Source organism: Zootoca vivipara, chromosome 1, assembly GCF_965207765.1.
Source record: "Zootoca vivipara chromosome 1, rZooViv2.hap1.1, whole genome shotgun sequence".
Lineage (NCBI taxonomy): Eukaryota > Metazoa > Chordata > Lepidosauria > Squamata > Lacertidae > Zootoca > Zootoca vivipara.
The window spans coordinates 50,251,328-50,279,059 of NC_142582.1; the positions used below are offsets into that span (position 1 = coordinate 50,251,328).

General features: G+C 46.0%; 1 protein-coding gene across 4 annotated transcripts in view; it reads right to left on the reverse strand.

Moving 5' to 3' along the window:
• The window catches only part of WNT6 (Wnt family member 6), a 46,682-nt gene that overhangs the window by 13,587 nt on the left and 5,363 nt on the right, over positions 1–27,732 (reverse strand). The gene's annotated exons all lie outside the window — the stretch shown is intronic.

Genomic DNA, 27,732 nt, shown 5'->3' on the forward strand with positions numbered 1-27,732 from the left:
AGCTACAAGGGCTGGAAGTGCAATCCTTTGGGATCTTAGTCAAACAGCAGGGCTCTTTTCAAATACATCTCATAGGTCTGCACTCAATAAAAGAGAGGAGAAAACAGCCATTAAAAAAAAAGTGGGCCTCAGATGCCCCTTATATAGAATCATAGACATATAGGAGTCAACTCCTAGGGGCTGAGGCTCCTTCAACCACAAAATTTGAGGGGGCTGCCCCCCCCCAAGTTGATGGGCATTGCCATTCAAATAGTGTGCCACATCTTGTGATCGATTGTGCAGGGCGGAGATTACCTCCCCCCCCCATATTTTATTCAAGCTGACACCCCGATCATAGAATTGTAGAGCTAGGCATGTTACAGCTGCAGCATGGGAGCAGTTTTTTTTGGGGGGGGTTAAGTCCATGCTGCTACTGTAACTTTTACAGGCCCAGCAGTATGTAGGGGGGGTCCATTGCTCCCTCTGTTCTTAGCCAGGTGACAATAGGGTGGGAAGAACCTATGCAGCTGGCCTTTTCCAGAAGACACTGGGCCTTTAAATATTAAGGCAAAAGTGTGGGGTGATACTACAAGCAGCTCCTGTGCTGCTGTGGTAACAAGCGGCACCATACAGATGTAAGTCAAAGCAAAGGGAAACAGAGATACATATATCACAATGGAACTGCATGGGGAAATACCACAGCATCTGAATAGATAATACTCAGTCACCACAGAAATAGAATTAGGGCTAAGAGCAGCTTATACTAACTTATTCTGATTGTCATGTTCAAAAGAAAACAAGTCTGTAGGGATAATAAATCTACATTTTGTGATGTTCAGTTTGTGTCCACTTTGGGGTGGAGTGTTGTTTGCCAAAACAAAAAGTGTAAAATATGTAAGGCCAGATCTCTAATGTGTGTGCAATGTGTCTGTGTGAAAGCAAAAACAAGCTTTATATTATCAATTTGCTAGGTTATCTCTTACTTTTAGGATCAAGTAATACAAGTCACGCTAAAGGGAACTGCATAGGCTTCAGAATCATGAGAGCAACTATGGTAACAACTGGGAGGGCTGAGGTGACATTGGGGGGAGGATTATCAAAACTCCCTCTATTCCTCCAGCAACACACACATACTGCAAGTTGCAGCATGAGGTGCTGGGTGTTATGTATGCCTGAAAATCTCTCATTCATGGATACACACAAGCAGATATACTGTATATTCCTCCTTCCCAATATTTCTAATCTTCAAGGCAGCTCACAACTAGAATCCAAAACAATATACAACAAGCTCCAGGAGAACTAGCCAGAAAGCACCCCTTACAAGCATATAAAAAGATAACAAACTCTAAAACAGCCCAAGCTGTTGTAATAAGCTTGGTGGGAAAGGACGGCCTGGTGTCTAAAAGGTAACAAAGGCTGAACCAGGCACACAAGTCTGAGAGGGCACTTCCATAATCAGGGCATCACTGCAGAGATGGCCCCTTTCCCTGCAGCCATCTGCCTAACTTTTGAAGGTAGGGATGCCCAGAAAAGGGTACTTGTCAAAGGACCTCAGTGAGTCCCTCAGATATGGAAGGACTTTATATTCAGTTGCAGAGGAAAAAGCTCAAAGCAGCTTTAATTTATTACATACATCCTGCCTTTTCTTGGTCTGCTAAATACCAAAATACTAAATTTACATTGGTTGCTCCATCCACTTTTGCCTGTGGCCTCACCCACCCCCCACATGTGCCCTCCCTTGAATAAAAAGTTGCCCAGTGTGGAGTGCATTCTTCCATCTCGAAAAGGATCCCCAGTCCAGGCATAGGTTGTTCTCCTACCACCCCCGCATTTTATCATCACAACAACCCTGCCAGGTGAGATAGACTGAGGGGCTGCAGCTGGCTCAAGGTCACCCACTGAACTTTATGACTGAGCCGAGAGTCTGAGCAGGGTCCCAGTCCCTCGAGGCCAGAGCAGTCTTTCATCACCAGATCCACCCCATGTTTCCCAGCTGACCGCTGCTGCCATGGAAAGCAGGTCCCTGGGCTGAAAAGAGCCCGGGCGATCTCGAGCTGAGACTTTACTGCGTCGGGGGTGAAGTGGCGCGAGGTGGGGTGGGATGGGGGGGTCGCTCCGCTACGCGCCACACCGGAGTTTTGGCCTGGGCAAGGGTATCATTAAGCAGGGACAATTTGTCCTCCTTTTAAACATAACGATCAAGCCCCGGGGCGGAGGATCAAACGCTGAACTGTGGTTCACCCCGGCGAGATCCGACGGGGAAGCGCTCAGCCAGCGGCCCTCCTCTCCCTCCCACCCACGGTGGTCCTCCTCGGAGAGCGCCCAAAGGCCCGCCCCCCGTCCCAGCTCGGCTGCGTCCGTTGCGCGCTGACCAGAGCGCACGGCGCGCCCGAGGGTACGGGGAGAGAGAAAAATGCGGGCGCCCCACCGCAGCTCTTTTTTTTATTTATTAACCTACGACGCGGGGGTGGAAAAATAGGAGACAACAGGAAGCTGTCAGCTCTCGTCCGTCCCCCACCCCCGGGAAGGCGGCGAGGGTAGAAAAATGCTGCCAAACTGCTACTGCTTTGGTGGGGAAAGCCGACAGCTCCCGCGGGGCCCTGCCTGAGCTTGTCCCCGGCGCAAACCTCGCCTGGGTCTGCAATTACCGCGCCCTCGGCCCCGCCTGCGCCGAGAAAGCGGCCCCCGAGAGCGGAGTGGGGCCTCTCTGGGGCCGAAGTGCTTGGGAGACGAGCAAGCGGCGAGGGGCGGGTGTGAATCAGGGTGGTGGGCCCAAGCGCCCCCCCCCAATCGAAGGTTCCCCCCTCCGGAGACTTTTCAGGGCACAAGCGTAGAAAACATGCACGCGCGCATCTGCTAGCTCACCTACATAAAAGTCATAAAAGCCCCGCATAAAAGTCAAACTCTGCATCTGAAATGAAAGGTGTTTATTGTGTTGTTTTTAATGCCGCGGCGTCTGTAATAAGGGACTCCTGTGATGCTTTGTAAACAACAAGGACTCCGTTTGAGCCAAGGGTCACTGGCACTTAGTCCCGGAAATTGCTCGCTAAGCCATTGGGGCGCAGTGGTGAGCGTTCCTGGCGAGCGTTTCAGTCCTTGGATCAGGGAGACTGGAGTTCGAATCCCTGCTCAGCTACCAACCTGACTGGGTGATTGTGGGCCTGCCACACACACTCTCTCTCTCATTCTAAGCTACCTTGTGGGGATAATAAGGACACCGGTGTGGTTAAATCTTTTTAGAAGGTTGTTTTTAAACTGTTTTCAGCTGTCGTTTATTATTAACCCTGGATTCTTTCTGGAGGAAAGCAGAATAGATAAGTTTAAAACTGGTAAATAAATAGGATAAGACCAAAAGTCCATCTAGTCCTGGTGGGCGACTAGCTACCCCTCCCAGTTTGGAGTCATCTGCAAATTTGATGAGTATCCCCTCAATTCCTTCAATCAAGTCATTTATAAAGATGTTTGAACAACAATGGGTCCAGGCACCCCATTTGTCACTTTTTTTCCAGGATGATGAAGAACCATTCATGAATATTTGGGTTTGGTCAGTCAACCAGCTACAAATCTACCTAACAGTTACCTCTTTCAATCCACATTTTACCAGTTTCCTCGTGAGAATATCATGGGGGACTTTGTCAAATGCCTTACTGAAATCAAGATACACCTTGTCCACAGCATTTCCCTGATCCACCAAGTTTGTAATTCCATCAAAAAAAGAAATCAGATTGGTCTGACATGACTTATTTTCGAGAAACCCATGCTGGGTCTTAGTAATTACAGTACAGCATCCTTTTCTAAATGCTTACAGACCAACTGTTGAATTATCTGTTCTAGGACCTTCCCTGGTATCAATATCAAGCTCACTGGTTGGTAGTTACCTCGATCTTCCTTTTTTTCCCCTTTGAAGAAGAGGAAAACATTTCCCCACCTCCAGTCTGCAGAGACCTCACCTGTTCTCCAATAATTCTCAAAAATAATAGACAAAGTCCCTGAAATTACATTCACAAGCTCCTTGGACCCTTGGATGCAGCTCACCAGGCCCTGGAGATTTGAATTCATTTAAAGTAGCTAGGTGTTCCCTTACTACCTCTTTTCCTATATTGGGCTGCAGCTCCCTCCTTACATCGTTTATTCTGTTATTATCAGGTTTGGCATCGCTTTCCTTTTGGGTGAAGACAGAGATAAAGTAGGTGTTGAATAGTTCCACCTTTTCTCTGTCACTCAATAGCATTTATCTGTGTTCCCCACGCAGAGGACCCACCACTTGCTTGCACTTCCTCTTACTTCAGACGTAGCCAAATAAACATTCTTTATTATTTTTAACCTTTCTTGCAAGCCTGAGCTCATTCTGAGCTTTAGCCAGCCTGACTTTCCCTCTGCAACTGTTGGCTACTCATGTATACTCCTTCTTTGTGGTTTCCCCTTTCTTTCATTTCTTATACTGTACATGCCCTTCTTAACTCTCAGCTCATCTGTAAGCTCCTTATGCAGCCACACCGGTTTCCTTAGATGCCTCCCACTTCTCTTTCTTGTTGGTATTGTCTGCATTTGGGCTTTCAATATTTCTCCTTTTAGAAACTCCCATCCTTCTTTTACTCCCTTCTCATTGAGTATTTCTGACCATGGAATTACACCCAGTAGCTCCTTCAGCTTTTCAAAATTGGCCTTCTTAAAGTCCAGAGTGTGTGTCTGATTATAATCAGTTTTCCCTTGCCTCTGTATCCTGAAACCCAGGAGAAATTTCCTCCCAAGTTTCCAAGCACTTCCACTTCATCAATCAGTTCATCCCTATTGGTGAGGACCAGGTCAAAGATAGATGATCCCCTTGTTGGTTCTTCCACCTTCTGGGAAATGAAATTGTCAGCGATGCAATGGAGGAATTTGTCAGATCTTACACTCTTGGCGGAGTCTGAGTTCCAACAGATATCGGAGAAGTTGAAGTCCCCTATGATTACTACCTGGGATTATTTGCCTGGGAATAAACTCAACTGAATTAAATAGGTCTTGAGTTTATATGGGTAGGATTGTGCTGTAAAACTGTAATCCAAAAACACACTTATGAGTGAATTAAGTTTTATTGAACACAGTGGGACTTGTTTCTGAGTGAACCGGATGATGTTACATGACTTGCATGAGTGCTGGCTTAGGCTGCATACACACAATCAATTTAAACCACACACACAGCCAAGGATTCCTGGGAACTAGTTTGTTAGAGGTGCTGGGTATTGCAGCTTTTTGAAGGGTACACTAATGTATGGTGTCTTTACGTTATTTACAGAGGTGTTGTTAAGGCGCGGGGGGACGGACGGCCGAGCTACCAGTCTTTTTTTGCAAGACCTTCGACACCTTCTCATCCTTTTAAAAACTTGATTTTAAAAAACCTCTTTGCTTAAAGGGAGGCTGGGTAGACTGTAAAACACAGTGCTGGTGAGCCCCAAACACTCACCATCCTATTTTGCCCAGAGGCACATGCAATAGCTGAATGGGGTGGGGAAGAAGGAGACATGTCACATGTGGGGGGGGGGAGAGAGGGAGAGGAAGGTTATGTTAGAGATGTTGGACAAGAATTATCATTTTAATATGTACATAGGCAGCAGTTCTTAATAACAGATTGTGAATGCAGTGGACGGCTCAATCCACATACAGTGCACTGTGTCCAAAAATAAATAAGTATTGTTGACACCCCTTGACAGTAACAGCCACAGGATTTCCCCTCTTCTGAGTCAGTCTGAATTTACATCTATGCATATGTTATTATATGAAAAATTCTTTGGGCTTTTGCCCCCAATTTTTAAAGTAGCTAGCAACACTCCCAGTTACTTCTCTGTTAAAATACATGCTGTTTCAGGGTTGGCTTTCAAAGGAGCATTTTGAGGGAATCTATCACATCATTTGTGTATGTTCCCTACTACCACCACACCCAAAATTAGAACATGGAGCAGGCCTGCTATGGGGGTATGGCCTGGGGAGAGTCCCAAGGGCTGGAGAAGGAAGCTTAGATGGTCACATTTGGCCCCCAGGCCTGAGGGTTCCCCAACCCTCTTCTCAGTGGAGGCTGGTCTAGTAGTGTGGGATATTATTGCAGTCAAGCCAGCAAGTCATGCTTTGCCAGATGAGCACAGGAAGGGAATGAGGCTCACGGAGCTTTCCTGTAAAATTTGCTAGAGAGAACTCTGTGAGATCGCTTCTTTTGTCTATCTTGGCAGGAGCTATAACACTCCATACTTCCTATCTGCCTGAGCAGCCTCTTCTTTCTTTATCATGCTTCCAAGCTGACCACAAGTGCATGTCTGAGCTCTGCAGCTCAAACACCATTTTTGAACTTAGGTTTTGTACTTTTGTAACTGAGATAGTAGTTATAAACCTGCCTTCCTTTTGCCACTGTAATTGCTGCTTCACGGCCTAGATTATGTAAGTAAATACTGCTTTTATTTCTTCACAAACCAATGTGTACGTGATGGTTGTCTTTAAGGAGGAGAAAAGGGGTAATATCAGGAATATCCAATCTGCTTTAAAGCATCCTGGATTATTGTTTCTAGAAGGTTAAATCAACCTTGTCTTAGCTTCCAAGTTTAAGCTGCAAAGAATGGTACTCTGCTGATCTCACTAATGTGAGCAAAGAAGGATATAACAGTATATCCTCTCCTGGTGTCAAAATCCATTTCTACAAAGGCACGGTCCCACCAACATGTGCCTGTTCTCAGCCACCCCACCAGCCTGCCTTCTTTCTTACAAACTGCCCAGGGGTGTGGGGGCACTGCCTGTCAGTTTCCTCCTCTAAGTCTCAGGGTTGCCTTAGTAGAACCTGGGATGGAGGAGGATGGGGACAGAACTGGAATTAGTTGGCTCTGTGTCAGGGCTGGAGTCAGATGCAGGTCAGCAGAAAAAGCTATGCTTGTCATTGCTTCTGTCTCCACCAATCATTGGCTCTGACTCCACCTACTGTTGGCCTCCGTGCCTTGCACCTTACCTGTTCCAATGGGCAACAGTCATCACTGCCTTCTTCAGAGCTACAATCCTATTCACAATTACACAGAAGTTAATACCATTGAACTCTGTGGGATAAACTTCCAAGCAAGCCTGCCCTGCCTCACTGATCCCATCCTTCTGCAGATCCAAAAATACATGTGAATGAAATCCCCAGTATCCTGGCCCCTGTAGCTGGGGAGTTCTTTCCTGGGCTGTGACAGACTACTCTGCAGTACAGAGGTCTGTGAAAAAGGTCCCTGGCAGAATGCTTGCTTGCTTTCTTCCAGGATATCAACCCAGTAGTAGCAGCTCCTCTCCCACCTCAGTATATACCTGAAGCTGGCCTAGTAAGGTGAATTACTCAGCTGTCAGTGTGCAGGAATTGAGAAAAGAATCTGCTGCTTCACTTTGGTGCCTCACTTCACCAAACATTCCTCTCAAGAGCTGAGTGGTCCAGGCTCTGCATACAAATGGGTTTGTGTGCAAAATGCAAAAAAAATGTAGGGAGACTGAAGGGGGGGGGTAACGGGCAGAGGAAGAAAAACATGACATACTAAAAAATGCATGCAGCTTTTGAGTTTTGGTTTTTTCACAATGTGCTGTAGTTATTATTATAAACATTATGCCCAGAGATCCCTGCTTGGCACTAGGAAGAAATAATAGTTCCACCCCAGAAAGATGAGGGATTCCTGGGCACTGACAAATCACCAGGAGGGCTTCATGCTTGCATGTTCTGAGAGTGTGATATATTTTCGTTGGATGAGATTATGTAATTAAGGACTGGGAACACCATCAAAGAGGCAGAGCTAAGGTTACATGTTGCAAACTTCACTATGGCATTTGTTCCCTTGAGTGCTACCTTCATAAAGTGTGTGTGTGTACACTTTACACTGCATACAATTAAGAAGGGGGGAAACCAAATGCAATGTGAGTTGGGCAGAGTGAAAACAAACAAAACTTTTTGGTGTGCAACCTCTGAAGTAAAAACAACTGCCCTTTAACTTGGAAAAGAAGCAACCAAAGAGTATTTTTGAGGTGTTGTGTGACTGGGCTCTTTCTCTTTTGAGAAACAGAAACAGAAATCACTGAATTACCCACTTCCACATAATTATACAATTGGGATGGGGGAGCTTGTGGACATGACACTGATGACTAACAGAATAACAAACACAAGATGGGACAAATCAATGAAAGATAGAAATATCAATAGCTCTTAATTAAGGGTCTCTGCTCATGTTATTGCTTACACTTCGAGACAGCTGCAAGTAATTCCAGCAATGAAAACTGAACCATTGCAAGAACGTATATGCCCATGTCTTTTGTCAAGTCATAGAGGAGGAGGCTGAAAATCTTGGCAGCAATTTGACATTCCTTAAAACAGGGGTGGCTAACCTCCAAATTGGGGGCCTGATTTGCCCACCCACCCCCAAGCAAATTTTTCTTACCCTTTCCAGTGCCACTGATCTTAGAAGGGTGTGTGTGTGTGCATGCAAGAATGTGGGTGACTGTGCCCACACACCACTGGCATTCAGCATCGAGAGGGTTGGCCAAGGGTGAATGCCACCCTCAGACCAGAAAGGCTTAGCCACCCCATCTTATAAGAACATAAAAGGAGCACACAACAGTGGCAGGCCTTGGGGTCTCAAATTTCAGTGGCGCCCTGTGCGACACCAAAATTTGGTGTGTCCCCCACCCCCGCCTCTCACCTTCCATTCTGCATAATAATTGTGGCACCCCCTGAAGTGCTCCCCAAAGCTCTGTGCCCAGTGCAATCAAACTGGTTTTACTTCCTTAATTCTGCCTCTGCACACAAGCAGGACAGGAAGGCAAAAGCCCTTTCCTGTTGTTGCTGCCAAGAGCTGGTACTGAGAGCAATGCTGCCCCTGAAACTTAGAGGCTCGGGCTGCTTAGGGTTATTAAGGTAAAGGTAAAGGTAAAGGGACCCCTGACCATTAGGTCCAGTCATGACCGACTCTGGGGTTGCGCGCTCATCTCGCATTATTGGCCGAGGGAGCCGACGTATAGCTTCCAGGTCATGTGGCATGACAAAGCCACTTCTGGCAAACCAGAGCAGCACATGGAAACGCCGTTTACCTTCCCGCTGTAGCGGTTCCTATTTATCTACTTGCATTTTGATGTGCTTTCGAACTGCTAGGTTGGCAGGAGCTGGGACCAAGCAACGGGAGCTCACCCCGTCACAGGGATTCGAACCACCGACCTTCTGATCAGCAAGCTCTAGGCTCAGTGGTTTAACCACAGCGCCACCTTAGGGTTATTAGCCATTGCCAAATGGGTACACTGGAAGCTAGTCCCTGAGGGCAAATGAGGCACCGCCTCACTAACCTCAATCTGCCCTCCTACATGCCCGCGTTCTTACAATCAGTCCAGGGAGTGGCACTGCCTGTCACCCTCCTCCTTTCAAGTCTCAGTGTTGCCCTTGTAAAATAGGTAAAAGGTAAAGGTAAAGGACCCCTGGAAACCAGAGCACACGGAAACACCTTATACCTTCCTGCCACAGCGGTACCTATTTATCTACTTGCATTGGCATGCTTTCGAACTGCTAGGTTGGCAGGAGCTGGGACAGAGCAACGGGGATTCGAACCGCCAACCTTCCGATCAGCAAGCCCAAGAGGCTCAGTTTATGTGGGATGGAACACTGGGGCAAACAAGTCACAACAGTTCCTAGAGTGTCCACTAACAGGAACTCACCTGGAGGGACACCTGATTAAGTTCCTGTTCCTCCAGATATGCAGATGAGATGGATTAGCTGGGACAAAAGCCCCTAGCCAGCAGCCATTCTCTCTCTTAGCCTTTTCTCCTTCGATGGGAACACATCTCCAGAGAATCTCCAGTTAGAATGGTTCTCCCTCTTGGCCTGCAGCCAAGAGAGAGACCAAATGGAGCCTCACTTTACTAAGTAGACTCCAGATGTATATACTTGTAACTTTTCTATGCAAGCCTGCCTTTCTGAGATTATACTGTTAACTCAGGATGAAACTGAAAGTAAACTCTATCTTATTTTATAAACACTGTGTTGTGTATTTCTTTTAAGAGGGACAAAGGGGACTTTGCCAGGATGTATAATATTGTACAGGTTTTAGCAAACCTGAATGCACACGCTTTGCTGCACACAAAAGGGGAATGTCACTCTGCTGATATTGGAAGCTTGCTAACACAAGCTTGGATAGGATCTATCAAATAATATATCCTAATACACATCCCTAACATTCCCACAGTTTAGACCACAGCACCACCCACATCCCTTTCTTGTAAAATACAGCAGGGAGAATGGGGACAAAACCAGAATGAGTTGGTTCAGCCTTTCATTGGCTCTGTCTGTCTATTATTGCTCTCCCTGCCTTCTGTCATACCACTTGGCTATGCCTATGCTCTGGGTGATGCTCACATCTTTCTCATTCTCACTAGCAGGGCTTTTCTTTTCAGCTGGAACTCACTGGAACTCAGTTCTGGCACATCTCTGGTGGGCTACAACGCCATTCTAAGAGAACAAGGGAGATGTTCATGGTGAGTTCCAGTTCCAGCACTTTTTTTTTCTAGAAAAATAGCACTTTTCACTAGTGATATTTATTTTGCCGTGAGGTGTTTCACACATGAGCTCTCACACACTACTGGTGGTATACATGTGGTTTTCCCGCACAGAAAGGAATGCCCACATAAGGAAGGAAGTCATCCTATATGGCTTGCCTTGACCTCAGGCAACCTCTGAGATGGTCAAGGTACATAAACATATGGTGTCCCTAGACCTCAGGCTGCAGAAAGCTAGGAAGGAACATGATATTATTAACATTATTTATTTGTTATTTATTTATTTTGCTTTCATGATTTTCCCTCTATACTAGCATTCAATACTATCTACTGTTGGTTGGTCCTAAACACTTTTGACACCTTAGAGAACTATTAAAATGGAGGAAAACTGAGGTGCCCACAATCCAAGATTGGCAAATAAAATTAATAGAATTTATGAATTTGGAAAGAATGACGGCTGCAATCAGGAATACTTCTGAACAAAAATCTAAATTGGAATGGGGGGTAGTGGAGGAGTATTTTAAGAAAAAGGATATAAAAACGGAGTTGATGATCTGGCTAAATTAAGCTGTAATGGGGAAATTTGTAAAAAGGATGGGAAAATGGAAAGTAAAATAAATAAAATAATAAGGGATTGGAAAAATTCAATCAGAGATGTAATGTAATGGTTAGGAACGCAAACTAAAGAGAATTCAGAAGCCAAGTGATGTGTGGTGATTGGGAAGTTAATCTTTTTTATTTTTATTTTAACAAATATTTGTTTAAATGGTGTACTTTTTTTCTTTGTATTGTATTTTAATGACTTAAATAAAGATTATTTTTAAAACTAAAAAAGAGAGAGAGAGAACTATTAAGATTGCTGTGTGCACATAGGCCCTGGGATCTTCAGATGAAGGGTATACAAATTTTTTCAACAACATGCTCCAGAGCCTATTTAACAGCTGCATTCAACATGGAATTTCTCACATCACTGCATTCCCAGTGCCACCAAAAAGAAAGGTGAATTTCTGCTGATTATGCAGCTGTTAAAGGAAGAGACAATTCATATGAGGGGAAATGATGCCAACTCTACTGGCCAATGGTTTTGACTGATTTCCACAACAGTGCAACTCATTGGTCATAATAAAATAAAATGGTCAAACAGTTACAAAACATAAAATCTCTGAGCAATAAAGAAATAAAAATGCAAGAAGTTCCAGGATCATGAAAGGCTTGTTAGAAAGAATTTTTACTAGTTGCCTAAAATTGTCAACAGATTGGACCTGATGAATCACCCTTGGGATGGATTTCTCTAACAGTGTGACTGCTGCCTATCACAAATAGTCAGTTTGCCTGTCTGTCCTGCCTTTCCTGGATATGGTCCAGCCTTGTTCCTTATCCAGATTGGATTCTGCCAAGGCTTACTTTCCTGGTGCTAGCCCTGATCCTGTAAACACTATTCAAACCCAAGCTAATCATTGGCATCCAATGGTAAGGCTATTCAAGCTAGTAACAAAAAATGTCAGAACCATGAACTGAACTCAAGCAGACCTGATCTTATCTTTCAATCTCAATGAACTCTGTCTGACTTTGAATAATTGCATAGTTCTCAGTCATTAATATGTAACTTGGGGATGAATACTTTGCCATTAGTGGTAACATTTACAGTGCAACTGTTATTAGAGGTGCCTAAAATAGCCATTACAATGTCACAATTTGTTTAAGGCATTTGATACACTTCCCAGAGGGTTAGGTCTGCTGCAGCAAACACAATTAAGGTGCCAAAGCCTCTGTTTTTGTGTTTGCTTTGCTTTGTGAGTTTCAAGCACAGCTGGGAGGCAACAGTGTGTTTGCATTTGTGTGATGTGGTCCATTCCAACTTCATTCTGAGTCATTTAAATTAATAATGGGAGTATGCTGGGTTGGCCAAGTGCAAAGGAGGACAGGACTCATGCACCTTTAACAGAAGCAACAGCTGTCCTGTCTTCCACAGGACTATTAAAGATGCAGGAGCTCTCTAACATCTGACTACCCTAAAGCATGCAAAATCTTGGCTTGCAAACTACAGAAACAAAGAAAATGACATATTGGGCTTTGGTAGCCAACACTACTGGATAGACACTCGCTGAATATGAAATGATAATATTTTTGCATAAAGATTACTTTCTTGAAAAATTAATATCATAAAAAGATTCCTGAGAGGCAGGTTGCTCAGTTTTAACACTTCACCCACAATACTTGACAGACATAATGACTGAATGCTGATGATATCCAGCAGCCTATATAATAAAGTGCAAGTGTCTCTGCGTCCAGTCCCTGTGTCCGTGGGATTGCGCTACTGCGCATGTGCCCCACGGACAGCCGTTGGGACTTGGAGCGCAGAGATGGAGCGCGTTGGCCGGCGTGTAAGGGAGCTCAGCCTCTTGGCATTCGGAGCAGCTCTCGCGAGAGAATCCAGAAGACGCGCGAGATAGCCCCGTGCTCACGAGCGAGCTCTGTCTTCACACAGGCGCACTCACGAGGCCGTTTACTTCTCGCGTGGACTTACTTCTAAGCGGCAGCAGCCGTTACAAGTGGCGGCGGGCAAGCAATGAATGTCAGCTCTGCGCATGTCCCCGAGGTTGCTAGAGCAACTGGTCTGTTCTAGCACCCGTTAATTTAACGGGCTTCATGACTAGTCTAAAATAAAAATGGAGTTGTTACAGTTTATACTCCACCTTTATGTCTTAAGCTCACACACCCAAAATTTGTGAGATACAGCAGTGAAAAGAAAAGCTTCGCTTACAGGCATTGTTACTGTTAAATGAGAAGCACCAAAGCTTGCCATAAAACAAGAAAAGAGTAGCCACCTGACACTTGCACAGTATCATACCTATTGAGACACTTCCGGAACATTATTGACCAAGGAACTCCTCTGTCCCCAGTGGGGAATCCTTTCCTGTTCAGCATCATCATGCCCTGGCTGATGTCTGCCTTGGTGAGTCACAGCATTGCTCTGTCTAGATCAGTATTGTCTCCACTGACTGGCAGCAGCTCTCCAGGGTTTTAGAAAGGGAGGCTTTCCTAGAATCACTTGGAGCTGTTGGTGATTGAGCATGGGACCTCCTGCATGCAAAACAGTTGCTCTGCCACTGAACCACAGCCCTTCCCTTGTATTTAAGCCCTTGCCTGGTAGCCATAGGCAATGATGAATCAATGCAGCTGAGTGCCTGGAATTCCATGCAGGTGAGTGAATGGGCTGTTGCAGAAGCGACAGTCCTCCATCCTTCCTCTGCATCGCAGCTGCCAGAGGAGACAGGCTGGTAGACATTTTTGCAGCCCTGGTAGCAAACTGTGCAGGTCACTCAACCGTCACTGCACTCTTCAAAGACACATTACCAGCTGAAGAAGCAGAGATATATAACATTCTTCTGCTTGTTTTGGATCAAAGCTGGTTGTGTGGTGGGATGGAATGCATCAAAATGTGGTATTTTATAAGAAGCAACAGGATATATATGGATTGTGGCTAACATCATCTATACACTGCTTCCCAGACCATTAGTGGGAGTGCACTAGATGCAGAATGAATGGGTGTGTGTACACAGCCACACTGTGAAGAAGCCATATATCCAGTATAAAAGATAAATATGTGAAGCATAAAGAAACATTGTTCTAATGTGATTGGTGACAGAAAACTTCTAATACTTCTATGGGAAGATCAATATACAAGATGACAGACGGTAGATACAGGTAAACCTGTTGTGGGGGCACCAGCATCACCCCAGAGGGGTCATTAATACAAAGAGTGTATCAGACTTAAATTATTCTGTTAGCAATCCTCTCTCTGCAAAACTAAGGATCTATTTGACATTGGTCCTACTGGTACAGGTGAGTCTCCAAGGCAGTCCCACTTCTTTCTGAAGTGGCAGTGCGTTTGACCCAGTACATGCTGCACCTGCCAAGAGAGGTTACTTCTGCCTAAAATATGAAAAATTAAGATCTTGTTCACAAATATATGGGAATGCATATATATGAAAAACAGTGTTTGCAACAAATGTACAAGCATTTTCACGATCTGTGTGTAACAGAAAGAAAAATGAGCATTTAATATGAGAAAGATGGCCGGACAAATGCAGACAAACAGGAAGCGTGTTACTCAAGATCCCCCAGAGAGTCGCTGACAGATCTGGGAACCAAACCCAGATCTTTCACCAGCATCCCAGCCTTAGCCACAGGTTTCCCTCCTCCCACAGCTTTGCAGTGCAAAGACGGTAAGTAAATACACACAGAGCCACAAAAGCATTTGTGATTCTCTTAGAAGTGGGCAATCTATGGCTCCACACAAAGCCCATAGGTGGCACAGGCAAAGGGATTTGGGGCTAAAGGAATTATTATAACCACACAACTGGACTCCAGCACCCCCAGGGCAGAGAGTCTTGACTCCAGTGCTTTGGGTTAAAGAGTTTCCTGGACGTCACTCGTGTGCCTGACTCATCTCTGCCTTTGCAGCTGAGCAATTAAGCAGCCCAAATGTTACAATGATAAAACCTCAATCCCACGGTCCAGCATCTAAAGTTGGGTGGCAGCTCATACACAGAGATGTATTAGTCTAAGATGAGCTCTGAGTTTTCAGCATCTTGGTACAAATTCAAAGGCATCTGATGGTGTTCCTTACAGCTCCACCATCTTAAATTTAAGTGAGAACCTTGGGGCATTTTTGAGAGTTCCCTTAACCTTTGTAAAGTAGCAATTGATACTCGTTCTAGCATCAATGTCTGAAATGGCTCCTTCTCCATGACAAAATGTTTGACTGCAACTTGCAAGTTCTGCCAGGCCCCTTTCTTAACAAGATGTCCCACAGAAATATATTTGAGTAAGATGAGAATCTAAGGTCAAGGAGCAACATGAGGCATACTAAGAAGTAAGCCTCACAGAGTTCAGTGGTGTTCCTGTAAGTGAAGACAGGATTGCCACATTAGCATCTCTGGGTTTCCCCCTAAGGTATGAAGCTAGGCTCTCTGCTTGTGGGAGACAAGGGTGGCCTTTAGAAGAGATGGTCATGCCTCCATGATTCCCACTCCCAAATCTGGTGCTGTCATCTACTGTATCTTATTACATTAGCATGATGCAACAGGCCAAACTACCCTCCGTCATACCCCATCCTGCCTTCTCCACCTGTGTAAGAGGTATCCATGTGGCTCCACATTTTTTTGGTGATCAATAATCAGTAGGTCAACTGGGTAGATGCAATAGATATATAGATATGCAAGCCAGTGATATGCTTACATGCTGTGATCTAAACAGCCCAGCTCTTCCCTTTTACCTTGAACTCCCTGCTCCAAAGCCCATCACAAAGATAAGCTCTCACACAAACACACATCTCTGTGTGTGCATGCGCTGTGGTGAAGCACAAGATGGCACCATGCCCACTGAACTTACTTCAACACTGACAATGGGATGGCATCTTAAACCACACCTGAGGGCAGGAGGCTGGCTCAGGAAATGGCTTATTGCACAGCCCACCCAGCTTTGCTTTCCAACAGAGAATAATGCACAGGGGGGAGTGCAGTCACTGTCCCCCACACCCCAGCATCAGAGGCTATGTACATGCTATACAGTACCTTTAAGTCACATTCTTTCCCTCAAAGAATCCCAATCACTGTAGTTTCTTCAGGGTTTCTGGGAACTGTTTGAACTACAGTGCCCAGAATTATTTGAAGCAAAGGATGTGGCAGAAATATGTCCTGAACAGCCACAAAGCGAGCTAGCAACTCCAAGATTCTGTTAAGTATTTAGTGCAAAGTTGGCTTGACAAAAGACTTTATATTTTAGCTTGTTCTAGGAGGTCTGATTTTATGTTCCTTTTATGCAAAGGCTTGTAAATTTTTTGTCTTCCTGAAGCTAGCAGAGAAGCAATCCTTGTATAAGGACAGGGTGGCAGTGGGAATAGTTTACAAGTCCTGAAATAAATACAGAGGTTTTTCTTTTTAAGAAGAATCCAGAATTGTTTTGGAAAGAAGCCTCAGGGGTGGTTTTGCTCATTTGCACCTTCATAATTGTTAAGAACATTAAGAAGTACCTTCTTAACTGCTTCATCCACACACCAGGTTCCAACAAAAAGGAGCTCATGTAGAGAGGCAATGGGCGAGGGGATAATCAGGACCACATGTGCCCACAGCAATGGGGAATTAATGGGTGTACAGGAAGTCCACTGTCCACCCTAAACAGTAGGGATGATCCCTCAGGTTCTGTAGCTAATAGAGTCACAGACCAGGTAGGATCCAGAACTGGCTCAAGATGTATCACTGCCTAAAGCAAAGGACAAGATTGTACCACCACCCCACTCCAGAAACAGAAATTGACAAGAGCTTTATTTCAACACTGGAGATGGGGCAGCATCCTCCCGGGGCAGCAGGCTGCTGTAAATGACACAGGACAGGCTTCCAGACCTACACAGCTCCAACATCTTGCCACTGCTACCCACTGCCCGACATTACTGCCTGATGCAGCCACCTTGCTTTGCCTAATGGCAGGGCCAGCTCTGGTGGGATGAGAATAGTGCTTGTGTTTTTCCTGACAGTTGACTATACGGTAGTTCCTTCTGGGGGATCACGGGGCCATATTTTGCTGACATTGCAGACTGTTGCACTATGCCAACGATGGCCAGCTTCTGTATTCTCAAGGGCCATGCTCCACTCTAGACAGTGTTCTGGAGGCCAGAAGTATATTTTGACACACATAGCCTGACCCCATCCTGGGTGGTCGGTCAGGCTTCATAATTGACTCAGCACACCTAGCAATAAGGGCCTCACAGCTATGGAGCACTACTACCCACCCACCCACTGCTATATTGATGTAGTAAGGATACACTACCACCAAAATCCACGGAGAAAGGCTGTGGAAGCTGTGGACCTCCAGATGGTTGGACTGCAACTCCCATCAGCCCCAGCCAGCGTGGCCAATAGTCAGGGATGATGGGAGTTGTAGTCCAGCAACATCTGGAGGGCCGCAGGTTTCATTCAATATAATATATTGTAATATAGATGTGTTCTCAGCATATGCATCAGTGAGTATAATATTTCCCATATGTGGTAAAGGTAAAGGTAAAGGGACCCCTGACCATTAGGTCCAGTCGTGACCGACTCTGGGGTTGCGCGCTCATCTCGCATTATTGGCCGAGGGAGCCGGCGTATAGCTTCCAGGTCATGGGGCCAGCATGACAAAGCCGCTTCTGGCAAACCAGAGCAGCACATGAAAACGCCGTTTACCTTCCTGCTGTAGCGGTTCCTATTTATCTACTTGCATTTTGACGTGCTTTCAAACTGCTAGGTTGGCAGGAGTTGGGACCAAGCAACAGGAGCTCACCCCGTCACAGGGATTCGAACCGCCGACCTTCTGATCAGCAAGCCCTAGGCTCAGTAGTTTAACCACCTGGGGTAGTAGAGGGGTTAAATTATGGGACTCACTCCTGTAGGACACAGTGGTGGCCACTGACTGGGATGGCTTTAAAAGATAGATAAGGCTATAACTAGCTACTAGCCACAATGGCTCTGCTCTGCCTTCACAGTCAAGAGGCAGTAATGCTTCTGAATGCTGGTTGCTGGGAACCACAAGTGGGCAGAGTGCAGCTGCATTCATGTCCAGCTTACAGACTTCTTTCTCACAGGCATCTGGCTGGCCACTATGAGAGCCAGGACACTGGACTTGGTGGCCCATTGACCTGATCCAATAGGTGCGATGGGGTGAGCTCCCGCTGTCCCAGCTTCTGCCAACCTAGCAGCTGGAAAGCACACCAGTGCAAGTAGATAAGTATGTACCACTGCAGCAGGAAGGTATAAGGCGTTTCCATGTGCTCTGGCTTCCAGCACGGTGTTCCGTTGCACCAGAAGCGGTTTAGTCATGCTCGCCACAGGACCCGGAAAGTTGTCTGTGGACAAACACTGGATCCCTCAGCCTGAAGCGAGATGAGTGCCACACCCCATAGTTGCCTTTGACAGGACTTAACCATCCACGGGTCCTTTATGTTTACCTTTTTTATTGGGGGGGGGAGCAGTTCTGAACTGGGTTTTTTTTTAATATACTACATTAAGTGGCAGTTTGGGCACAAGCAAGAATGTCTAAGATGAGAATCTCTATCGGTGGCTGTTTACAATGGTACTCTCTCCAAGTCCTGTCATTGGGGAACAACAATGGGAGGTTATGGCCCTCATGTCTGCTGGAGTAGATAGGCCTTTCGTTTGATTCAACAGGGTTGTTCTTAACAGTGATTGAGCAGTCTGGATCATCCTCAGCCAGCAATTGTGAATTTCCTGACAGTTCCCTTCCTTCTGCCTTGCATTTTGTGGGTGTAGGTGAGAGAGAGACAATTCTCTCTGCCAAGATGGCTGTCCCAAGATAGATTTTCAAGATAACAGTACTCTGCTACAGAATCATTGGCTGACTTCAACAAGTCATCTCTATGTCAGTATTCCCACCTGTAAAATGGGTTGATGCTGTCTAAAGGGTCCTTGAAATGCTTAACCTTTTGCTGGATATGAACGTTATATATGGGACTTCATTGTTATTGCAATCAGCAGCTGGGTTCACTTGCAAGGAGAACAGGTTCTGGAGTTTACCTACTTAGGACTGGGAAGAACCATGCCTTAGTGGTAGAGCTCAGGTTTTGCATGTAGAATATCCTGGGTTCAATTCTAAGCATCTCCAATTTGTAGGAGCTACCACCCTTACCCCAAGTAGGCAACACTAGGCCGTGTAAAAGGCAGCGTCCACTGCTCCTACTCCTACAGTTAGACTAAATTCATCTCCCCTCCTGCAGCATAAGCCTATTGCTCATTGCTATGTACTCAAAACCACCGTTTTTAAGGTAGGGAGGTAATAATATTCTCCTCAGTCTCTAATTGTAAACAAAATCCCTTTAGACAAGCAGTTAAGTGAGAGTCCTTCTGTTCCCAAAGAGGACCCAGCATTGTCCAATGAGGCTTCAAGGGGAGGGACATAACAGAAGAAGGTGTGGCTTAACAAATCCTACACAGCTGGCCTGCTTCAGAACTTAGAATGATACTCTTTGGCTCCCATTGCCTCTTTTGCTGCCCCCTGCTGGCTACTGATAAATTCTGTATAAAGGTAAAGGGACCCCTGACCATTAGGTCCAGTCGTGACCGACTCTGGGGTTGCGCGCTCATCTCGCATTATTGGCCGAGGGAGCTGGCGTATAGCTTCCAGGTCATGTGGCCAGCATGACAAAGCCGCTTCTGGCAAACCAGAGAGCAGCACATGAAAACGCCGTTTACCTTCCCGCTGTAGCGGTTCCTATTTATCTACTTGCATTTTGATGTGCTTTCGAACTGGTAGGTTGGCAGGAGCTGGGACCAAGCATTCGAACCGCCAACCTTCTGATCAGCAAGCCCTAGGCTCAGTGGTTTAACCACAGCGCCACCTGGGTCCCAAATTCTGTATAGATGCTTCCTTTCTACATTCAAATCATGTCCCTGTAAAGAAGGACTTCAGAGACTGTGGGCCCCTTTCGGGATCCAGAGCGCAGCCTCCTGGGACAATCCTGTGGCTATTAAATCTCAGTCTGCATTCCCACAAGCCTCAGTGCTGACTGTCCAAGGCGTTAATCTCTGCAGCTATACAATCCATTTTTACTCAGATCAAGGGGTCGGTTTCCTTTGCCAAGTTGTCTGTGGTGGGAATAAGTACATCTTGTCAGATCTGAGATGACGCAATTAGGGTTTTCTTGTCCCCCAAGGAGCATGATAATGTCAAAACCACTGGATGACATCAATCAAATATTGTGCCCGGAGTCCACAGTAACCGTGGCCAAGCTTTTTACGAGTGATTAGATTACTCCAGGAAAAGCCAGATCCTGAGGAACTGAGCACCTTTCCATTTCTTTACACCAGCAGAGAGTCTGGCAGAGAGTGTGAAGGTTCATACACTTTTCTCCACAAAAATTTGATGGAGCTAAATGAAATATATCCCTAATACATTTGTTTTGTGTCTCACACCCCGCAACCCAAAGGACAGCACACTGGAGAGTCAGCTGAACTAGATGGACTAATGGTCTGGTTCAGTATGTTAAGAATCCAGAGTCTTCTGGATCAGACCAATGGCTCATCTCACAGTGGCCAACCAGATGTGGGTGGGGAGCCCACAAGCAAGCCCTGAGCACATCAACTCTCTCCGTTCCTGCAGTTTCCAGCAATTGGTATTCGGAAGCCATGCTGCCTCTGACAGTGGAGTGTTCAGCTTAGTGTATTAAGGTTATCAGGTAAGGTTCTGATTTGAATGCTAGTGCTATTCAGAGTTAGGCTGCCTGGCACAAGATGCAGTCCATCTTGACACTTGCACCATTAATGTGGAAGACCCTCCTTGGAGAAGCTTAGCAGAGCCGCTCACCTATGACTTCAGGAAACAAGTGAAGACCATTTTATTTCAGCAAGCATATTTTAATTTTTAAAATATATCCCGATCTCTTACTGTTTCTTTTTGTTGAGAGACGTTATGGCTGCTTTGACTTCATAGTATGATAACAGCTACTGCTAGTTTGGCTTGTTTTTTTGAAGGTGTACAATTATTATTATTATTATTATTATTATTATTATTATTATTATTATTATTTGCTGTATATTTCCCTCATTTCATCATTAGCTCTCCCCCGAAGTGCTTTTTCATGTCAAACTGGTGGGAAGCAAATTTAAACTATAAACAAACAACATTATTTTACATGGTTACATACCCCACAGGGCCACTTTTAACAGAAGCTACACTGACAGGCCCAGCTCTATGGGGGAAGTAGTTATATCCACATTAGGAGGGTTTACAGACAGAAAATGGCGGGTGTCAGTACAAAGCCCAAAATGGCTACCACTGAATTATTATTTTTTTGGAATTTTTTTTTAAAACTAGGAGAGAGTTTGTTATTTGGATTTTCTGCTGCAGATACAGAAACGTATTGGGTTATTTCTGACTCAGTGCCTATGGTCTTCCCAGGGACTGCAGTTTTTGTTTTACGCAGTTCTGCATCTGAGTCACCTCTGGAAAACGGAAATAAATCAGAGGCAGAAATGATCTCAGGGGTTGTGTTCCCAGGAGTACCTTACAGTGTGAACTAGGGATAGGGAATCTGTGTCCCCACCAGATGTTGCTGAACCACAACTCCCATCATCCCTGACTATTGGCCATGCTACCTGCAGCTGATGGGAGCTGGAGTTCCAAGAACATTTGGAGGGCCACAACTTCTCCATCCCTAGTTTAAGCAGTTCCTCAAGTTTCCATAGGTCCCAATGAGTGACTGCTGCCCACACATACTTCTCACTAAGCGTGGGGACCCACTCTACAGCTCACCTGTTCTCTGCTACACAGCCACGGGTGCTCTATCTGTTGCAGGCATCACAGTATACTTTACTTCACCAAAGTGAAAAGCTTGCACCGAATCAATCAATAGCATAACACCAAGGTTGTGAGCCCTTTAGGCTGATAATAATAATAATTAGGGCTTTTTTGCCATTCTAAGAGAACAAGGGAGGTGTTCATGGTGAGTTTCAGCACCTATTTTTCTAGAAAAATAGCACTAAGAATAATAATAATAATAATAATAATAATAATAATAATAATAATAATAACCTGTGTTGCAATGTACTGTAACATTCATTATTCACTAAGGAAAGCTCAGTTCCGAGGCCTGGATAAAATATGCAAATTAAACAACATAGGAAGCTGCCTTATACTGAGTCAGTCAACAGGTCCATCTAACTCAGTATTGTCTATGCTCACTGGCAGCAGGGTTTCAGACAGGGATCTCTCCCAGTCCTACTCGGAGATGCCACTTACTGAACCTGCAACATTCTGCAAGCAAAGCAGATGCTGTGCCACTGAGCTATGGCCCATCCCCTACTTGATTCTTTGGAGCAATTTCTTCCACCAATCATAGCAAGGGCAAATATTTAGAAAGGGTGTGAGGAATATTTGGCCCTTCAGATGTTGCTGAACTACAACTCCCATCAGCCCTAACAATCACTGCCAACAGCCAGGGATGATGGGAATGGTTGTTTAGCAACATCTAACTGACCAAAGGTTCTACGAACCTGTTCTAGATGGGCGAACACTGGACCTCATCTCTGGACCAATTCTTTTGAGCGTTCACCCCATGTTACCTACACATGTTATCCATGTTAAAAACCATTCTTAACTAGAAAGCTGGTGTTTCTTTCACACATGCTTTGGGGTGCAGAACAGAATTCAGCATGCATCTGCCTCTGTTTGCATTGAGCAGTACCAGAACAGACACAGACACAGCGCTGTCAGTGCACTCCCAGCACTAACTGCTGCTCACCTCTTCCTTGCAACAGGAGCACACCAACACCAATAAGCCAAAGCTAAAGTGCTAAGACCTATCCATTCTCTTGGATCGATTTAGCCTTCCTGATCAAGAACTGAAGTCGACAGGCATAGCCTGGACAGACTCTTTGTGCAATGTGTTTTTGCATCCAGGCTTGTTTTCTTCACTGTTTTGCAGCTGGGTTATTTTTTAAAATTAATTTTAAACAAAAGCCAAGAAGAAGCCAACCCATGCTGAACCTCTGCCCTCCTCTGCATTATCCCCTTAAGCTTCCAGCTTGATCTCTGCCAATACACACAAGACGGTCACAGTTTCTCCTTCCAGATGAGTCTCCAGCTCTCTTTTGCCATCCAAGATCCCAACTGCTTTAATCCTGAGCATCCTGGTCAAGTTCCAGCTCGGGGTCTATTGCATCCTTGCTTATAGCTGTCCATTCCACTCTCCCCTGTCCTCAGCTGCCAAAATGTTCCTGCAACCAACAACAACAACTACAACCCCAGGCCTAGCTCCATAACTGTCAGTATTCTGGGGGGAAATGAGCAAAAGAAAGCACTTAGGAGTGTAAAATAGCAAACATTTTGGTATGAGAGAGGAAAGGGGGGGGACATGGCAAGGATGGAACAAAAATGTCTAGAAATGGTCTGCAGCAGAACACCACGCTTGTCACTCAGTGGGAGAAAGAGTAGCTCCAGTGAGTTAGCAATTGTGCCTAGTTTTGACATGCACTGAGTACTCATTCAACACTCCCAACTCCTTCCCTGCTGCAACTCCTCCTGATGCTACTGGTGCCAAAAGAGAAATCCCAGTGTGATCCTCCTGGTGTGTATTAAATTTAATAACAATTCACAAATCTCCCACAGCAGGGGTTCTCAAACCTTTGGTGTTGTGATCCTGCCTAAGTTAAGAAAACAACGGTCCAGGCCTCCCCCGAGTGCAACAAAGGCCTTCTCACGAGATGGCCACTGTGCAGAGACAGCTCAAAGAGGCAGGGCAAGCTCTTTGGTGTGTACTACGTAGCAGCAGGCACCAGGCAAGAAGACTTGGCCCTCTAACATGTTGCTTGCTTGTTTCCTGTGCTGTCCTAGGATGCTGCTGGGGGTGTCTGGTGGCATGTCTTGGGAATTGGCTGAGCTATGAGACAAAGCAGTAGTAGCTGGTTTGGGGAGTCCTTAAGTGGAGCCCATGTGGGAGACAAAGAAAGATGGCTGACCAGCTCCAGTTGTTGTTATTTTAGAGGGTCTTGGCAAGAGGCCCTTTGTGCCCATCCCTCAGTGCAAATGTCCCTTGCTCCCTTCCCACCCTTGGTCTCCCTCAGGGCTCCTTCTGGAGAGCACCTGTCCTAATGCTGCCTTGACATGACAGTGGCAAGCACTCTTCAAGTGGCTTTAAACGGTACTTGCTACTGTCACAGCAACGTGGCAGCGATGCCTTCACTCTCTGGGGCAAGCTCTCCCACAATGCCTCACTCTGAAGAAGGGCCCATTCCTTGGAAAGCAGCATTGAGCTTGCCAGGGTTGCTGCTGGAGGAGGAGGACGTGATGGAAGGAGATGGCAGCATGGTCTGTCCACCCATCTCAGGCTGTATAATGTATTGTACCAGTCCTGTAAAAGTCAGTCCTCTCTTAGTGTATTGGCTCAGTAGGTGTACAACAATGGCAGCTCCTGACACTAGCCTTGATGAGGAGGCACTATCCACTAAGGACTCCTGTGTAGGCCCGACTGAAATGAATAAGAGCTGCACAAGATGCACTCTGGTGCAGCTCCTATTCATTTCAATGGGGCTCGCACAAGAGAAGGTCTCCTGTGGATTGTTCCCCATGTTATTTAAAGGGGAAGGATGGTGCCATTTGTCTCTTCCAATGCAGGTGCCAAAACATATTGAGTCAGCCCTAGGAGGTGTTGAGTGGGCACACTCCAGCCTACTGTCTGGAGCAGCTACTATGTGGATATGAATGGCTTCCTTGCAAGATCAACATTGCAGGAAGTAGCAGCCCTTAGACGCTAGAACAATAGTCTTCCACCTTTGGTCTCTAGGAATGGTTGCACTAAAAAACCCATCATCCCCAACAACCATAGCTAATGGTCAGTGGTGACTGGAGTTGTGGGGCCCCACTGCTCTAAAGGATAATCTTTAATCTTTTCAGACCAAGGTAAAGGTACCCCTGTCATGGACGACTCTGGGGTTGCGTGCTCATTGCGCTCTATAGGCCGAGGGAGCCGGCGTTCGTCCACAGACAGTTTTTCTGGGTCATGTGGCCAGCATGACTAAGCCACTTCTGGCAAACCAGGACAGCGCACGGAAATGCCATTTACCTTCCCACCGGAGTGGTACCTATTTATCTACTTGCACTTTGGGGCATACTTTCGAACTGCTAGGTTGGCAGGAGCTGGGACCAAGCAACAGGAGCTCACTCTGCCGCGGGGATTCAAACCGCCAACCTTCTGATCGGCAAGCCCCAGAGGCTCAGTGGTTTAGACCACAGCGCCACCTGCCTTTAACTCAAACATGCATTTGGGGACTCATTTACTTATTTTTTTGGTAGAGCTGCAACTGTTGTGACCCACCTTAGATCAGGCCATGATCTGATTTTGGGTCTCGACACACCAGTTGAAGACCAGTGGAGGATGCAAAGGCAATCACCCCAAATAAAGGAGTTTACTCCTAAACTCAGCCTGGGATCAAGAAAGGGAGAAGCAAACAAAGAGAAGGAATGAAGCACCCACTATGGGGGAACCAGGGATTCAAATGGCAAGCAAAGAAACCCTACCCTTGCTCAGTAGCCCCAGTGCTAAGGGAAAGGTGCATCTCCCACCTAAAGGGAACACCGAACTGTTGATTCTCTATGCAGAAAAGCCATCTATTGCTGTAATTTTAAAACCAAGCTATTTTCTCTTGCTGCAGCAAACTCAAGCAAGGTGCACCTCTGGAAGAGGAAGAGGAAACTGGGACATGAATTGGCAGAACTGGGGATCAAATTGGTGAATGAGGACTTTGGCCCTAGGTCCTATGGGTGAAGGATCACTTGGTATTTCTGCTTTCATGCTGGCTGCCAAGGTCTGAAGACCAGGAACAATTCTCTGATTGAGAGGGTTAGGTTGTCCCTCTGCTTTGACTTCTCTTTGACTATGACTGCACAAAAGTCTGATTTTATGTATATGAACGTAATTGCAAGGAGCTTTTGTTATCATTTTAGGTTCACCATACTTGCCTAGGTATTTTTCAGTGGAATGCAATTGGTATTAGTCTGTGCACAGCTGCTGAAGCTCCTGTTTATTTGGTGAGAACTCACACACATAGCAAAAAAGGTGGCACCATTGACTGGGTTACCACACACATGGTCATCTGTTGATGGCTGCAACATCAAGTGATTTGCGCATGTGAATAGGTCGTCCAAAATTAAATGCTGATGAGCAGAACTTTCATATGGCTTGGCAACACCTCAAACCCAGTGCTTTTCAATGAAGTCATTTCACATTTTCAGTGACCATCCTCCAAGTGTTGGATACATGCATACGTTAACAGGAACATAGGAAGCTACCTTACACCAAATCATACTGTTAGCTCAGTGTTGTCTACATGGACTGACAGTAGCTCTCAATATTTCAGATGGGATATGCCTTCCCCTACTTGGAGATGTTTGAGATTGAACCTGGGACCTTCTACAGGCAAAGCAGAAGCTCCAGCACAGAGCTACCACCCTTACCTCTTATAGGAGAACCAACCCTAGGTGTGGCAAGCACACCTGCAAGTCAAGTCTACTTTTTCAGGACCAGTGAAGACACATGCCTGGAGAGATCAGGAGATGGTAGCTGTAGCCCCTGTACACAAGAAGAGCTATGCTAGATCAGGCCAATGGCATGTTGAGTCCAGCATCCTGGTCTCACAGTGGCCAACCAGATGCCTGTGGGGAACCTGCAAGCAGGACCTGAGTGCAAAAGCACCCTTCCCTCTTGGGATTAAAGAGACCCAGTTCCCCTATCATTCACACCAGTAAAATCTCAGTATAAGGCGACAACTGGCTTGGACATTCAGCTAGATAAATGGCCCTGGGTTCCTCTGGAGGAGATGCTTATGATGGAGCAATTGTTGGTTGGTAATGCATGGGATTGAACCTGGGACCTTCTGCATGCCAAGCAGATCCCACCCTTTTACTCTAAAAGCCTTCAAAACTTGTTAGGGGTCCATATCTCATGGGTCAAACCTCCTCCAACTTCTGAAGGCTCCAGGAAGGAGCTGGCTGAGACAACCAGTGAATGAAGGAAACAAGTCCCCTCAGGAAAAGAGGTGTGAGAGGGAGGCAGGGAAAGGGTTATCCTTTCAGGGCTTGATTTTGGAGGTCAGGCAAGTGTGACAACGTCGAGATGAATCACCTTAGCTAATGAATTATGTCCCGGATTGCATGGAAGGAAGCGAGCCTGGAAAGCACTTAAAAAGGGATCAGGACAGGTTGGGTGAAATTCTTAATAGATTTAAATAGGTCATGTTTCGACAGATACCTGGGCTTTTCCGAGGCTGGGTCCCAGCTCCGGGCTCGTTCGTGTAATGAACCCCCCTTCGCCTCCCCCTTCCCTCTGTCTCCCTGGCTTACCTCCCCCGCACACTTTGATGAAGGCCCCACACAACAGGGGGGGCAGAACCGGGGGTGGGCGTTCTCCGAGTCACCTCGCCTTTTCCTTGCTCCCTGTCTTTTTAATTAAAGTTGACTTACTGGAGGGGGAGGGCAAGGCAAGGTGCCCCCCGCCTGCCTCTTCAGAAGGATCCGGAGGCTTTTCGACAAGGGGTCGGTCTCCTCGCCTTCGACATCCAGCCAGCCACCCACCCCGCCGCGCTCCTTCCCTGCTTGCCTTCTGGAGGAATGTAGCCCGAGGACAACTCAGCGCTCGCCGGGCGTCTGATGCCCCATCTCAACAGGAGCGACTCGCGTTTACCTTAAGAT